This window comes from Amblyomma mixtum, chromosome 1, assembly GCF_055824585.1.
Source record: "Amblyomma mixtum isolate Tamu chromosome 1, ASM5582458v1, whole genome shotgun sequence".
Lineage (NCBI taxonomy): Eukaryota > Metazoa > Arthropoda > Arachnida > Ixodida > Ixodidae > Amblyomma > Amblyomma mixtum.
Window position 1 is genome coordinate 80,369,176 of NC_143012.1, and position 11,697 is coordinate 80,380,872.

Consider the following 11,697-nt stretch of genomic DNA (forward strand, 5'->3'; position numbering starts at 1 on the left):
AGGTCACTTTGTCCTTCCTAGTTGATTCTGGGTCTGCTGTTTTCATTATTGATAACAGTACTTTTTCAAGGCATTTTTCAACCACTCAACTACTTGAAGCACCTCGTGTAACACTTGTGGATTATTCCAAGCGTTCTATTAATGTGCTAGGATGTTTCACTGCACCAGTCAAGTATCATGACAGAACTGTTCCCAGTCTCTTCTATGTTGTCTCTCAGGGTACTACACTCAGAGACAACAGAATGACTTGGATGCCATTCGTGCTCTGAATTTATTTATTGTGGGAGCAACTGTGCAGTGTTTTCAGACGGTGGCGAATCCAGTTGAGAAAATTCCCTCCGCATTAGCGACTGAGTTTCCGAAACTCTTTTCAGACGAAGTGGGACTGGTTAAAGGGTTCCAGGATGAAGTGAAAGTGCGTCCGAATGTGCAACCTTTAGTTGCCAAACTACGACGGCTACCACTTGCTATCCGTTCCAAAGTCTCTGAAGAACTCGAATGGTTAAAGAAGCAAGATATTATTGAAAGAGTAAACGCTTCAGAATGGATTTCACCAATCGTGGTTATGCAGAAACCCAACGGAAAAAGTTGGAGGCTTATCAAGGTTAAGCGCAGTGGATGCGAAGCAGCCTTCGTTTTGCATTCTTATTATTAACGTCCTTAGCGTTTGGAGGCATCTTGACCGCATACACGCCCGGCGCAAAGACGCTGGTGCGGTTGCGGGCACAGAGACTGACGCGACGGCGGGCGCGCGCCGCTTCATCCCTGGCGTGACGTCACATATCACGTGATGCAGCGATGGTGGCGCGGCGGTGGCGCGAACCGAAGCGTAGAGGCCTCCGCCGGGCGACGTCCGACGGCGCGATATGAGGCCCCATCTGCAGCCGGTGTGACGTCATCACGTGACGTCATATCATGTGATCTCACTTCAAGTCAATAAGGCCGTGGTACCTGATGTGTTCCCACTGCCACATACAGAGGAATTTCTCCATGCACTGATGTTTGATCCCTATTTGCCCACTGTTGTGACTACCGATGCTTCGGATGTAGGACTGGGAGCAGTGCTCCAGCAAATCGGTCCACATGGACTCCAAACGGTAGCTTTTGCGTCTCGGACCTTGTCCCCTACAGAGCGAAAGCATTCAGTGCCTCCACTGGCTCCATGCTGCATTGTGTGTGGCCTGCAGCGGTCCCACAACATTGTGCCGCATCCTTTACCCGAGCGTGAGCCCAATCACCACGAGTGGATTGACTTTGTGCGACAGTGTGTGGGCCGCGATGACACTTCACTGGATGCCGCCAGAGAAGGAGGAGAGCTTCGTGTGCTGGCTGCACTTTGCATCGGGTTCTCTCACATGCCTCTTTCCGGAGAAGTGCCTCAGGCCCGACGCTGCTCCTACCTTGTACCCAAAGAGGTGACATCCTAGGAGGGCTGTGCAGTGACGTCTTTTGTGATGTGCGTATGTTGTGATGTGTCTTTGGTGTGTGATGTGTCTTCAGTGTGTGATGATCCTTCAGTGTGTGGTGATGCTTCAGTGTGTGGTGATATTGAATCTAGGGATTCTTCAGACCTGCGGTCTGAAGGTCCTCTTCCGGTGCGCGTCCAGCGGCCAAAGAGGACTGTTCGAAAGCCTTTGTGGCTCGAGAACTTTGTAACAAAGTGACTTGTTTTTTTGTTTGTATGTACATTTCTTGTGTGTATAGATAGTGTGTTCTCTTGTTTTTGTCATTTTTAATATAGCTGTAATCTTTTCCCCCGCGGAATAAGTAAAATAAGCGGAATAAGAGAATAAGATAATAAGGAATAAAAGAATAAATAGAACAAGTGGAATAAGTAGAATAAGTGAAATAAGTGTGCTTTCCTGCGTGTCAATTTTCAATGTATTTGTGAATTTTTTTCCAAGGAAGAGAGAGACTGTGTTTTCTTGTTTGTGTGTCAATTTTTATATGTATCTGCGAATCCTTTTCCCCCAAGAAAGGGAGTATGTTGTATTGCGGTTCATGTGTTGTCTGTATTTGTTTCAGTTCTTGTTTCGATTTTGTGGATTGTGTTGGATTCTGTCTTGTGATGTCATTTCATGTATATATAGGCTGTCTCCGTTCAATACAACGTCTTGGTCTTTCTTGGTCATGGGACAGCAGCACGGACTCGGCTCTCGTTACTAAGACGGCCAACACCACAAATGGATTCCATCAGGTCTTCAGGGAAGCCGGCCTTCTCAATGTTAAGGAGAGGTCTGACTACACCACGGCCTTGTATCAAAATCTTGTTGGCCTCGCGGTAGGCGTCAACTTCAGCGAGCGACCGCTGGGTCGTGGACGAATGCTCCCGGTATACATTCTTTTCGAAGGGCGCAAGCTGCAAACGGTTCCAGTTCGGTGGGCGTAGGTTTCGGTCAATGAGACTGTGGCGGGCACCCTTTGGAGCGCAACTCCTCTTAAACAACCTCCGGCTGGAGTAAGTGGTGTCTCCGAGGACCTGCGGGTGTTTTCTTGCGAGCCTCCGAGGAGCGCTCTGTTCGTGTAATTGGTTCAAGATTGGCCAGGGCTTCATCACGGCGTCCATACCGGCCATTGGGAGGGAAACTTGGGACCGATTAACTATCTTTCTCGGGTGGATGGAGTTAGCCGCGCTGGAATCCGTTCGCCGGTTGTTGTTCTTGTTCGTCTGATAACTGCATGGGGCATGCAGGATACAAAGTGGCTTCTTACCCTGGGAAAGTCAAAATAGTAGCCTGAAAAACTGCAACAAATTCATGAAGAGAGGGAAGCCTAGATCGATATTGCATTGAGAAGCGCAGGGCTGATACGGGGGCGGTGGTGTAGTGTAATATAATTTGCTATTTTAAACTATATTTATACGCTAATCTGCAACTTGTCAGTCAGATGGACAAAGAAGGCTCCATTAAAGAAACTATAAGTATTTGGAAACATTTATTGAAAGATCTGCACATTTCAGCGCTTTTAGCGCATTAAAGTAATTGATGAATGATGATATTGTCACGTTGTAGTGACGGCAGTCCATCGGTCAGGAAGACAGCAACAAGACTGGGAGTGTCTCCTGCGACCCGGTCGCCCAACAAGACTTGCAAACGAAGCTCTTTATTTGGGCTGACTTGCGCCCGCAAGAGAACTGAATCACTCGGCGGCGGCGTGGAAAGAGAAGTTTATTTCTTTCGATGTGAACAAAAATACAAGAAATCTCCTGAATTCAATGCTCTAAACATTCAAACACATGCGCAGTGACGCAGAACTGAGCCCGTCAGTAGGGCAGTAATGAGGCCGACACTCGACCGCCGCGCAGGACGACGAAGTATGTCGACCATTTGCGCAAAAACTCAGCCTCGCTCATTGACAGTGCGTACACGCATGCTTGCTCAAAGAGGCGCGTGCGGAGGCGCTGCAACATTGGAAACATTGCTCTTTGCGGACGCCCATATAAGGAAGCCGCTCCACGCTGCCGCCACAAAACGAACATGCCGACACACAAAAGCATATTTGTAAACAGTTCGCGTGAACTAGTGCGCGCTTCGAGGCGGGTTAAAAACATCCGTGACACCAGTACCCAAAAGGTGCGCGCCACTACACAGTCGAACATAGCGTGCCGCAACGTTTCTAAAAGACCGCATTGCGGGCATCGGGCGGAGGGCGCCACGCCCCACTCCGCAAGGCGGTCTCTTGTGGGCAGGACCCGCCAGCCTCGCAGCCAGCCGAAGTCCCTGACGTCTGCAGGAAGCGCAGCTGAGGTCAGTTGGCGCCAGCGTGCCCGTCTCGTCTTCTGGAGTTGTTCGCGGGTCAGCTGAGCGACCGTTAGTGCCTCACACATCCTGGAGGGCGGGGTTTCATCAACATCGAGATCGGGCACGCTGGCAGACAAACCGCCAGTGTGCGACGCACGTTAACGAAAAATGCCGGCGGCTGCTCGGCTGTAGGGCCAACCACGTGTTGTGTAAAAAACACGTTACGCGCTGTACCCAGAAAGTGTGTGAGGAGTGTTCTCCCGGGATAGTCTGGGTTGCGTACAAGATCTCGTACTCCTCGCAAGGCGAGCACATTGCACATGGTGCGGATACAAGGTATACCAAACCCACCCATGTACGATGGAAGGCGCATGAACATTCGTGACACAAGTTCGGTTTTGCCCGCCCAAACGAAAGAGCCACAGGCCGAGGTTAGCCTGCGAGCAAACGTGCGCGGTGGGTTTGCGACGCGGGCGACAAAAAAACATGCGGCTAGGATTGTGGACTTAACTAAATAGCAGCGCTCTGCCATGGAAAGGCGGAAAGTTGACGCCACCGAGAGGCGTTTCTCAGCGTTCGTGCGGAGGTTAGTCCAGGTTTCGCGGGCTACTTCTCCGCTGGCGAGGAATACTACTCCCAGGATTTTCACTCCCTGCACCCACTCCACCTCGGCGTAAGCAAGCTCGGCGTAAGCAACAAACATGCTCGTCAGTCGTCGAACTACGAATGCCGGCCGCTCGCGGCATCGCTCAATTTAAAGCCGGCAAGGAAACTTCGAGATAACAGGTCAAGATCATCTACTGTAATCTGGAAAAACGTAGGTGCAGCTCTTCACGGCGGTGATCAATCGAGATTAGTCCGGTCGCTTCTCGCGTCACGAACAAAAATGATAACACCCCTTTCCTGCGGCCTTGAGCGCGAGCGAACGGACACTACAATGATACGTGGCAATACGTGCGGAAAGATAGGTTTTGCCTTCTATATTTAGCGTTCGCATTGAAATGTGGCTGAGAAGAAATAGAAATTGGCCTTTATTCATTGATTACCGCTTCCTAACCACAAAAAGACCAATTTAATTTTTTAAAAATCACCTGGTAATCAGGAAAGAGTACCCAACTGAAGACAGGTGTCACCGCTTAGAGAATTCAGGGCAGTGCGATAACATCCACTACACATTTCTTTTTTTTTTAATCCGAGCTGTTTGCCATTAGGCATAATGAAAAAGGGAAGAAAGTTATAAAAAGGAGTGCAAACAAGCCTCGCTTAAAAAGCGGCAAAAGTTCGCGATAAAGCGATTATCTTGAGTCCACTTGCTATAGTCGTCTGCAACGTCGCATCGCAGGCCAACCTTTCTTATGCTGAATTCCAATGGCAGATCGAGACCGCTCCGTCGGATCGCGTACGGAGCGCGTCGGAGAGCGTAGATTTGCCACCTCCCGGTGCTCCCTCGGGAGCGCGACGCCAGCGCCGCAGCGGCGACCGCGGAAACTAGGCGCGCCGCCGGAGCGGACGCCCTGCTAGCCTTCGTGTTCCGAGTGCGACAGGAGTTGCGCGAGGCGCGATCTCCGTGTTGACAGACGCCGTCTCGGCGAAACAAAAAGGAGATAGTACGAAGGCCGTAATGTAAAACCAAAACCAAAGCGTATGTACAGGATGGTCCACTCTCCGTGAACACGCAAGTATGCGGCCGCGGTCTTCGGAGAGCCAGTGAGCCTGTCCCTACCGTTCACGAAAGAAGTGGCGTACGACGCGCGGGCAAGTTGCTCGCTGCTCGATTTTCCAGCCTTGCGACTGCGAGACGCAAGCCGCTGAACCAATCAGCGAGACAGTCGAGCTTTCGGCAACTACGCCGCCCGCGGACACGCCGAGCGACGAACTGCGCTGCCTCCCGGCCAACGTTTCTCCCTGGCTGCCGTAGTCGTCGCTAAGCCTAACTGTTTTTCATCGATGCCACAGCTGAGGGCGCTTCGGAATTGGCCAGCGCTGTAGTAAAGGTGCTACTCGCGTCACCGTTTTACTGTGCTCCTCGTCTCATAATAAAATAAAGACATGATCGATTTCTGCGACGCCTCCAACAGCGGAGCTAGCAGACAGCAGGCCAGCCGCACTGGGCATCAGGAAGAAATTTGCTTGTATCGCAGTTATCACTTCTACCAGCAACTCGGTATTGGCCAACGATCCTCAAAAATGATTCATTTTTTACATTCCTCTACTCCATGGCTTGTTATGAACGCGAACAAAGAATATTAGCGCATTTTTCTGACGCTGGCGGCAGGCATATACAGGCCGGCAGTTTCACACTCGCTGTCCGTTTCAGACGAATCTTCACTGCTGGACTCTGAGCTTTCAGTGCCCGAGTCGGAACTCTCACTTCCATGAAGCAAAATTAGTGCCTCACGGCTCGAAGCAAGATCATTGCCGTCCACTGTTGACTGGAAAGTGCCCGTCTGTCCCGGCTCACCACGTAGCCACGACAGGAACGAACCGGCTGCTGCCGGTCGCGACAGGAAGCAGACGCGGCGGAAAAGAAAACGTCACGCGAGGTTCCGGTCAAATCCGCTGATTTCGGCAGATCAAGAATCGCTGCTCCACGGAGCGATCCGGGATTTACGCCTGATCCCGATCTGCCATTGGAACATACAACTCGCGCTCCCATTTTACCATTGGAATACGACTGATCCAAACCGAGCAGAAAAACTTGATCTCGATCTGCCATTGGAATTCAACATAGTAAACGTCGTCTCACGGAAGCTGTAGCCGGGCAAGTCCACAGCAAGTGTTTTTCATCTACACATTTCTCCACTTGATTTGGAGGCATTGAGCTACGAAAATTGGGAGGTTGGGTACCACCGTATGCATAAGTGTGCTTTCATCACTTTCTTCCTGAGGACAGCGTGAGGCATGAATCATTGAGTTAGTGAAATGGGGTTCCCCGGAAAGTTAGCAAACTGCCCCTCAGTGCGGTTACATTCATACTTCCTGTATGAGAAGCGGGCAGTGGAGAGCGAGCGATAGCTGTTCTATCTCGCCAGATCCCGGAACACAGTAATGTAGTGCTGTAAAATAACGGACTCCCAGGTCGTCTGATACGGGCCGTATCCCGAACCTCGCTTTGCACCTCCTTTTTATAAACTTCACTCAGTTGTTTATTGCTGGCTTTAGATAAAAGATAGTGCGCTGCTCGTGCGGATCGCATACGTAGCAACGCTTAGTCTGTTTTGGCGATTCACGACCAGCAATGTTTCTCCTTCAAGCTTTTCTCCAAACTCGGGATTGTGCACAACTCTTCCCTCCAAACACCAAATGCAGCAACCAGCAGTGTCGTAGAGGCTTGTGCACAAAATAGAAACACTTTTCCATAAGAAAATACCCCAAATCTCAACGACAGTAATCAACCGCCTACACTCTGAACAAAAAGGAGTAAAAAGACACACCCTTATATAAAAGGGAGTGCACTAAAGGACAGTTTACTCCCTTTTTACTCCCATGTAGGTGTATTAGTGTTTAGAGTGTATGTACGCAAGATGCGTAGTGCGATTACTGCGACGCACTTAAGCTTCGTGCTTTGGGCTTTTTGGGTGAGTGAACAAGGCTTCCGTACGGAAGCTGATACGTCAAATATATCTTAACAACTCCCTTTTGGTCGGCGTTATTTCTTTTCACACATGAATCTACTACCCGACCAGACGAGATTTCGTCAAACCTTAGATTTCTGAGATTAAACTGTTGAACGCTACAATAATTAATGGAGAACACAGATTAATCACCGTGGCGTCGATTATGACAAGAATGACCGAAGCAGGTTGCGATACCGCTGGCCATCACGCACACTAAAGCAGATTACATAGTCAGCGATTGTAAAGAGGCAATCCACGGATACACCGCTGAGGTGATACCAGCAGCCGCGCCTAGAATCTTGGATAAAATTAAACGAAAGTCACAATAATTTGGACACTTGCTCACGCCGGCCTAGCCGGGAACGAGGCGGTCAACAAGCTGGCCCGAATTATAAGCCGGTCGGGGGAGCACTACTGGAAGACAAAACGCAGGAAACACTGGCTAATTACAGCGAAATACCACAGCGCTTTGTATCTGTTGTCACTCCAGGAATAACCATTCTGACCAACTGCTTCTATTTGTGAATGTATTTTCCTTTGACGCCATACAGAGGTTACATATGAAACACCACAATGTTAACCACTCATTTTGTGTTTCCATTGAGTGCTTTCTGTACTGAGCGTCTTGTGCACCTGAATGGGACCAAGAATGGGATGCTCTTTTTCAGGCATTCATCTGCGTTTTGGTGTGCCCCTAGACAACTGGTTCATTGGTTTATTGAGGTTTAACGTTCAGCAAAGCGGAAAGTTGGGCAAGTTGGATAACGTTCATGATGTAAAAAATAGCGCACAGGGAACACACGGGACGGAAAGTAAACGACGCAGACAAGCGCTAACTCGCAACTGAGGTTTATTGCTGACGCGCGCAATATAAGGTAGTCACTTTAAAAACATAAAACAAAAACAACCACAAACAGTCCCTCCTGGAAAGACCAAGTCAGAGGAAAAAATTGAAATTGAAGCATCAGGCGCCACTCATCGCTGTGGAAGATCAGTTAAAAAACCATTATCAAAAAAGGAATTCAATGCAACGCTGAGGCTAAAAAATCGATTTCACAGTCTGCCAAGTTAACAGAGGGCTCACTGATACACGGATTCCGACATTTCCTAATATGGTATGCCTCCATTATCTCGCGTACACGCTGATCTCGATGTCTGAAAAGTATGACAGTACTAGAAAAAATCGGTTTACAAGTTTTCCCCTTCTGCTCTTCTTTTTTGCTACATTCCCGGCAATGCTCAGGAAGATTGCCATAATGATCTTTTAGGGAGTTACGGTGTTCACCAAGTCTAACGTTTGTTCCCTGCAGCTTGGGTGTAGTGTACAAACTACCGTTGTCCTGCGGAGCTGTCTATGTAGGACAAACGGGGCGATGCCTCAACGTTAGGCTTGGTGAACACCGTAACTCCCTAAAAGATCATTATGGCAATCTTCCTGAGCATTGCCGGGAATGTAGCAAAAAAGAAGAGCAGAAGGGGAAAACTTGTAAACCGATTTTTTCTAGTACTGTCATACTTTTCAGACATCGAGATCAGCGTGTACGCGAGATAATGGAGGCATACCATATTAGGAAATGTCGGAATCCGTGTATCAGTGAGCCCTCTGTTAACTTGGCAGACTGTGAAATCGATTTTTTAGCCTCAGCGTTGCATTGAATTCCTTTTTTGATAATGGTTTTTTAACTGATCTTCCACAGCGATGAGTGGCGCCTGATGCTTCAATTTCAATTTTTTCCTCTGACTTGGTCTTTCCAGGAGGGACTGTTTGTTGTTGTTTTTGTTTTATGTTTTTAAAGTGACTACCTTATATTGCGCGCGTCAGCAATAAACCTCAGTTGCGAGTTAGCGCTTGTCTGCGTCGTTTACTTTCCGTCCCGTGTGTTCCCTGTGCGCTATTTTTTACATCATGAGGTTTAACGTCCCAAGCAACTCAAGCTATGAACATAGTATAAGAGCACTTGCTGCTGGGCTAGTTGGTTTTGGTTCATGTTTTGATAGGTTTTAGGCGCAAAAAACAGACGAGACGCATAGGAAGGTAACAGGACGAAGCGCCAACTTCCAACTGCTCCTGCGCCTAAAACCTATTCAAGCTATGAAGGACGCCGTAGTGAAGGGCTCCGGAAATTTCGACCACCTGGGTTCTTTAAATGGCACAGTACACGGGCCTCTAGAATATCGCCTCCCTCGAAATTCGACCGCCGCGGCCGGGATCGAACCCGCGTCTGTAACTCCATTGTCTAAATAAAAAACTTTGAATTTGACTTCGAATGCCAACCCGATCTCGTAAGACAAGCACGCCGAGTACCATGCACACTGAAGGCGCGCAAAATGAAAATTATTTAAGCATAAATACGGGCCAACTACGATCACATCCTGTGGGATTGTAAAATAGAGCCACTTCCGGGTGATCTAGTTACCGCTCCTTCTCTCGAGCGGTGGGAGACCGTCGTTGAGTCGTTGAGGGCTGTGTGCTCTCGACCACTTAACGCGACCACTTACCAAGCTCTTTCCGGCGAATAAAATGCTTTGCAATCAATTCCTTGTGGATGTGATCCAACAGGCCTATGGAGATAAGGTCCGGAAACCTATCTGCTTGCAGGTGTGTTTTCCCGTTGAGAGGTTCGGCGTAAACAAAACGAAAACATATCATCCACAATTTAATGATGTGTACATATGCTGAACAGGCTTCTCTTCTAAACTATCATCAAATGTTCATTGCATAACGTCTCGGCAAATATATTAAAAGGCTGTCGCAAATTATAGAAATGTCGCTGACGTGCATAATTAGTAATTCCTTACACAAATAAGTCTCGACATTCGGTCAATTGTTGCGCAAAGGATTAAAACAGCTCCGCAGTATGGATATTCAAAAGCAAAAGGACAAATATCTCTCGTGGCTAATAAGGGATGAAGAGAGGGAAAAGGACATATCACCACATCAGCATTAGGAAGAGAAAAAGAAAAAAAAATGAACGCATCCGCTAATTCAGTCTCTGTCGCGCTGAAGTCAGCGTCAGAAGAAGTCAGCGTCAGAAGAAGTCAGAGACGCCGCACGTGTCTTGGGGAACCATGGGCGATCCGGGCTCGCAGTTGAACGTGCGGCCATAGTCCCGAATGCTCCGCACCGCTGCGTTGCAGTTTCGGCTGCGCTGACTGCCGATATGCCCGATTTCTGCACACCTGAAAGCCGTAGAGACATCCCTAATTAAGATCCCTAATTAACAACAACATCCCTAATTAAGGTCCCTACTCTACGGTTTGCGGCGAGTTTAAGCTTGCACATTCTGGTCAGAAGGTGTCGAAAGGTGCTTAAATTGCAGAATGGCTTTTTTGCGTTTTGTCTGTTAGCTGAATCACAATCCAACTGCACAGCAAAGTATGAGCGAACTTTGTTTCGTTTCAACAAGATTACCAAGGAGGACAACGGTCAAAGCTATCGATGAAAAAGCCTGGAGGCAGCCAGCGTTCTTAGATCGTAAACGCGTTGCTCATATGCGAATTACATTTCGATTTGCGTCTAACGCGAAAAGAGATTACGCGCCTACCATTCAGTCCGCGGCAGCGTGGGCTCGTTCCCCTGCTGGTTCTCAACATTTAATTCGATACTGTGATGCTACTAAGAGTTATATTTTGCGAGCAACCTGGAAAAGGTGCAACCGCGGAGCTACTATGCTCGGGACCTATCACCACGTGATGATCTAGCAAAGATTTCCACTGACACCAGAATGATGGTAACCGCACCTGCTCCTACAGTAGGTCAGGAAGAACAGCTGGTCTTCGCTGAAGAGATGTTCCACACGGTGGTCGTCTTTGATGGCCACACTGGAGCCCGATTCAGGGTTGCTGTCGTCTCCTCTGGAAGCGTTGGCTTTGGTCTTCATCCCGTGCCAGGCCAGGCCCAAGGCGATGATGTCCCGAATATTTGGGAGAAACTCGGCGCTGCAGTTGAGCTTGTCTGCCGCCTCCACAATGCCCCCAACATCCGGCCAGCTGCCCAAGACAACGCCGGTATCGCTGTCCTCAGCCTGCACTCGTGTTCAATCATGAAGCTAAGTGCTTACATCAGAAGAGTGGCGGATTTGGCTAGTTGGTGCATGTTTGACATTTTTCTAAAGCGCTAAAACAACACGGACAACGAAGGAACAGACAGGGACGAGCGCTCGTCCCTGTCTGTTCCTTCGTTGTCCGTGTTGTTTTAGCGCTTACGAAAAATGTCAGAAGGCTTGCATCAGATTCCTTTAATTCATCTGCGCCATCTTTGTTTATTTCAGAGAATCTCTGCAATGGCTCATACGCACCAAGTGAGGTTCAATGGTACTTTGAATTTCGTGTGATAAGCC

At 48.7% G+C, this 11,697-nt stretch overlaps 1 long non-coding RNA gene across 1 annotated transcript; it reads right to left on the reverse strand.

The window, feature by feature from the left end:
* Positions 1 to 9,957: 9,957 nt before the first annotated feature.
* On the reverse strand, positions 9,958 to 11,395 carry LOC149366906 (uncharacterized). The gene is made up of 2 exons (XR_016286926.1): positions 11,099 to 11,395; positions 9,958 to 10,537 (listed from the first exon to the last, which is right to left on the reverse strand). It is a non-coding gene; the product is annotated as an uncharacterized LOC149366906 (long non-coding RNA).
* Positions 11,396 to 11,697: the final 302 nt, after the last annotated feature.